Source organism: Lutzomyia longipalpis, chromosome 2, assembly GCF_024334085.1.
Source record: "Lutzomyia longipalpis isolate SR_M1_2022 chromosome 2, ASM2433408v1".
Lineage (NCBI taxonomy): Eukaryota > Metazoa > Arthropoda > Insecta > Diptera > Psychodidae > Lutzomyia > Lutzomyia longipalpis.
The window spans coordinates 17,716,514-17,722,513 of NC_074708.1; positions in this window are offsets into that span (position 1 = coordinate 17,716,514).

Sequence of the window (6,000 nt, forward strand, 5' to 3'; positions counted from 1 at the left end):
TACGTGAGGTGGGGAAACATACACGGTGGATTAGTTAACATTTTGTACATTTATATTGCACAATAGTTTAAGTAGATTTATTACTAAGAAAAGACAAAGTCTTGTTTTATAGACTCATTAATACATTGTATGCACAACAGCACAAGATCCATCATACAAGAAGATAAATTTGCAAGATGAAAAAAATGACACAAAAAAATTTTATATTAGGTACCCTCACTCGGTGTTGCTAATTTAAATCTAATGCTAATGTGTTTGTTGTGTGAAAGAAATCATCAACCAAATTAGACATAATATAAAAAAGCTGGGGCAGAAAAAAACTTGAGCTTCCAACAAATTTAACACACAATTGCCACTATGCAAATTGTGGCCTGATTCAAAGAGAAGAGTGCTGGTTTGCTCACATTTTATGCAATTAGTGCTCTTTCCTATTCATACTCTCTGAAATTCTGGAAGAAAAAGTTTGTAATGAAATGTAAATGAGAAATGTGAAGTAATGTGAAGACGAGGGACGTGGACGAATGCGCTGTGAAGAGTGTATAACGTCATATTTTGACAGTGTTCATCACCGCAGCATAATAACAATAATCATGTTAGTTCATATTTTTAGTAAATAATATAATAAAAAAAAATCCAACAGATTATCACATTCAACAATCGCACTGAGAGAATCATATTTAATTAATTATTTATGTGCGAGCTGTTTATTTCACTTATTGTGCGCGGGAGAATATAATTTCAAATTCGAGTGTGCGCACTCTAATGTTCAACTGGGCTTAACACACAACAACTCTTTAAGCAAAGGCACGTAATTAAAATATCATTAAATGATCACTGCTGTGGCATTACTGCGGGTGTGTGGGACTTGCGGTGGATCACTCTTTGGGTATTATTGCAGCCATAAGAAGCGCCAGGGAGACTATAATATGAAAATTAATGTCAAAATTTAATTGGAGGAAGAACTCAAGTTCTCCGGAAAACGAATACATATAGCGCTTGCTTGAGAACGCAAAAGGGGCATCGTGCGTTCATCTCTCCTTCAGATCAGCCAGAAACATTGTTGCAGCGAATGTTGAGGTGTTGATAAATCTATTTATTTTCCAGTAGTTGAGCCATGTCTAATCACTTACTGCGTACTGAAAAATTAAAATACACCTGAGAGACTCACTCGCAAACTAACCAGCTCAATTAGCAATCAATTTACAGAACCAGCTTCCTACCTTCATTAAATTTTGCAATTTCCCGAAAGCTGCTCTATTGAGAGAGAAAAATGGTATGATTGATAAATTAGCAAAAATTAATCTCAAAAACAAATATTTTAATTAATCAAATAAGGGTTTAATACGTTTATGTAATTAAATAATCCTCCAAAGAAGCAAAGACTTTACTTTAACCCTTTCAGGTCCGCGATCAATCTAGCGATCTGATTAAACTAAAGATAATTTTTATGGATTCCTTTGATCTCAAATAAGATATTTTTAGCAAAAAATCTCAACTCAAAAATATACGGTTTTTCGTCCTTCCTGATCTTGTGAGTCCTTGGGGATGTTCTTTTGTGGTCATAAAATGATCAGAGATTCTAAAGACATAGTCTTGTACTAATTTGGACTCAATATTCATAAAATAATTATATGAAATAAAAAATTTCAAAATCGAGTCTTTGGGTCAGCGTATGACCCAATGGACCTTAAAGGGTTAAAAACGTTTTATTCTTCATAATTAAGAGAATTTAGAAGATTAATGTGATTTATGAATTAGTTTTTATTTGATTAATTTTTATTATTTTATTTAATTATTTTTTTAATACATCTCTCAAATACTAGCAAAATTGATAAAGGGGGCTCAAAAATAATATTGAACACATTTGTGGTGATTCACTTGCTTTTACGTAATGGCGTAAAAATATTTAGTTACAAAGTTACTGTTACGATCTACATTAAATTTTGTCTAAATAAAAAAACACTGATCACTTACTAAATGAAGAAAAAACAGAGAAAAACGAAATAAGTAACATGCTGCAATTGTTTAGTTATTATATACAATGTTCTATGTAAAACACATAACCTCACTTTCTGAAATGAGGATCAGGGACGCAATGGACCAAAGAAATTTAGCTCAGATCCTAAAAAATATTCGCTACCATTTTATTAGATCACGTTGAACGGTTAGATCACGAGATTGATACACTTCTATCCGTAAAAAGGCCCTCGTGTGGTAGTATCTCGATATCAACCCTTTACTTATCTGCGAAGAGGACAACGGTTATCCTTGTGGATTTCTTACCTACTTACGAAGAGCAAGCCTTACTTCCCTTAATTGAACTTATGGAAGAAAAAAATTAATTTTTTTTACCCGATCTTTCCCTATAAAAGTTAGCTATCTATAATTCTCGCATATTTTTTTATCTTTTTTGCTCTAAATTATTTACACCATATCTCTGTATGTATCATGTTTAAAATAAACATATTTTATAGGTAGGGTTCGTTCACAGAAGTTAATTCTTAAATTTAATCCCTTAATTTTCATGTTTTGTTCTTCTTTTATAGCTCTAGTGCGTGTTCTTTTTCTTTGCAAAATGAGATTATAAAAATAAAATACAAAATATGATGTATGCAAAGCTATGAAAATGAAGCAAAAGACATTCCACCAGACAGACAATATAAAAGGTCATGCAGATCTTAGAATATTACACCACAGGTGGATTGCAGTAAAACAAACTAAAAAAAAAACAATAAAAATATTTTTGTTCTAAGGAGGGGGGAGAGAAAGAGAAGAAATTCACGAAGCTCATCAGTGTAATAAAAACTAATTAAAATTGTATGGTAAAGAGTTGAAATTTGCGAATCTGCACGGAGACGTGCATCAGTGAATCACTTCTGACAGTTGATACAAATAGAATATGATCACGCAATTCAATAGTCATCCGTGCTTGCGAGTTTCTTGAATGAGACGGCAAAACTATATGGGGGGATTGTTGGGTGAAATTCTTCGAGCAAATGGTATGCGTAGAGGCTAATTAGTGTCAAGAGCATGGAAATTTCCCTGAAATGATGAGGATCGTGTTTGCACCCAAGAAGGGGTTTCGGTCTGGGGGTGATTGTATGTATACATAGGTAACCATCTATTCTTTGGTTACAAGTGGAAGAGACTTTGAATAATTCTCGCGATCGCGCGCCTTTTACCACGAATACGGCAATGTGGCGTGAATGTGTGCGTGGTGGAGTGATCGTGGTAGTGCTTTGAGAGTGTGATCGTATATGAGGAGAAAAAAGTCATTTTATAGTTCTCGCGAGAGAGCGCATTTGCTTTAATATATTTTACCATCGTACCCAATCGTCAACTCCACATGCTTTGATTGTGTTCCACGTTACGATCGAATATGCAAAGCAGTGGGTTGGCGCTACAAAAAGAGGCGTGGCAATCTCTACCACGGAGCTTTTTCTCGCGGCTTTTTTTTTGTACCTCATTCCACCCAGCATTACCACACCGATGTGCACAAAGGGTTAAAAATCTTTTAAGATGATCCTCCGCACGGTTGGCAGAGAAAAATCGTCCCCAAGAGGAATTTCTTTGTACCATCCTCCTCTAATTGAAAGCAATACAGGTAGGTACCATACACACCACCAGGCGATGTGGCATCAAAATGAAGAATATCCGATCGGGGGGCAGAAAAAAATCAATTGTGCATCGGGTGGAAGGGAGTAAAAAAGTTCTTGTACACTTTAAATGGCCATTGCAGCTTTTTGCTCAAAGTGGCACCAACAGTGTGGTACCATCGTATTGAGAGAAGAAATCATTGTTCCACCGCGGCAGAGTGGCGAAAAAATTGTTTTGCGATACATTTATTTATAAAATGTAAATAAATAATTATATTGCCACATACCATTCCTTCCCTCCAGGGCCTATGTATATAATACAAACGATATATACAATCAATGTGTATAGCAAATAAAATTGACTGTATATATTTATAATAATCATCTTTTCTGCGACTTGTGGATGCGATGAAGGAGCATCTCAACAAGTCTTTGTCTCTTGTAAGCTTGATTTGACTTTGAAGAGTTTTTTGTCAACAACTGAGAGACCGCATCGTTCCCTTTGAGCTCAACCGCGCGTGTTCGAATACGCGCGCAACACACAAACGATAAATGAAATATAAAATGAGGCACCGCGGCAATAATACAAAAAATAACTATATATATAATAAAAAGAAGAAGAAGGAAAAAAATCACAAGGTACATTCATTTCTGCACATACCACCGAGATGATGAGTATGCCCTAATAAAGGATAACGAGAAAAGTACTGTGCGGAAAAATTCACACTGAAAATATTCTCAGGTAAATCATTCTGCATTGACAAGTAGTTTCCTGTATATATGTTTATTAATTTATTATAATTCTTAATATGATCTAGCCTATCTAGTACTACAGTGGTGTTCCGCATATCTCAATCATTAGTATTTTTCAATTTTTAGTTGTATTAGTTAAACCGATTATTTAATTTCATTAGATTATACCGTTCTTCCTGATAAACAAAAAGAAATCTCCGTTTCTGGCGTCTTTAAAGTCTAATATTGACACAAAATAAGAATGAAAAAAAAACTTTATGCACGGGCATGACTTACCCAGAAAATTTTAAGACTTCAGTTGTTTCCGGTCAGACAAAAGGATTAAATTACACAAATCCACCCCCATTCAAAAACTTTTTTAAACTAGCTTTCGTCTCGCAATAATGTCAGAAAATAAAACAAAATTCTTGTGAGTAGTAAAAATCGTTTATCAAAATAAATATAAGGGCAGTTCCAGTGCTTTTATATTTTCAATTGATCTGTAAAATCTTTTACTACGTCTTTAAGGTCTTCGCAATTCAACAACAGTCGGATACACATACGGAAAACTCCATTCAACTTTTTTTTAACAACCGCCTTCTCAATCTTTGCTACCTCCAAATTTTAATTCTTTCAACTACATAACTAAGCCAAAATTAAGCAAATTGCTAATTAATTCATAACAAATAATTATATACTTGAGGAATTTTTGTTGTAAGAAAAGAATCCCAAAAAAGCATGAATGAATGTTGAATTTCTTGAATGAACTCCATGGAAAAAAATTGTCTTGACGATGGAGTGCCGAAAGAGCCATTAAACTCATCTAATAAATAATTAAATAAAAAAGTATAAATCGCAAAGAGAGTGGGAATGAACTGGAAGAATAGGAGATGCAGGAAGAAGATTGTACGAGGAAGGGGTCATTAGCCACAATGGTAAACGTCCTTAACCTCTCATAATTTTCCCACTTTGTCACCCAAGGTATGATCACTCATCATTACAATTATCATCATCGTCGTCACATTTAAGCAAAACGATGTGATAAATAGGCAATAAAGCGACCCTTCCAGTTGGGTGTGTGTAACATGCACTTGATCATATAGGTACATTGCATCATTATATCATCTCAATGGCCGGCGAAATATGTTGCATTTTATATTTAATTCACTCCGAGAGAGGAGCTTTCAGTGTATAATGAATAAATTTAATTCCAAGCATTTAAACATTCGCGCGCATCGCAATGACACAATCTTTCCTCACTTCATCTCCTTCTCGTGCAAACGAAATCTTTTCTTCTTTTTTTTTACTCATCAACGGATAACGCTCTTTGTGAGTGATGCTCGCGGTTTCGAATACAATTTTCTTCCAGCACAGTGATCATGCGAAGATGACGAAGTGGAGGATCACTCACACACACACTGCCGCATTGGAACAATTGCATCTCGAAACGATTTGAAATATTCAAACAATTCCTTATTGGCAAACTGTCTGTTTTATTCCAATCTTTTGATCACTTCCGACGCGATTTGTCCATTTCTGTGTGTTTCATCGTATAAGAGATCACCATCTCTCATTCTGTACCCGCATATACACAGCCCCCTCCCTCCGGTGTCCTTTGAAGCAACATACATACATATTATGTAGGCAGAAATATACATAGCCCTCCTAGATG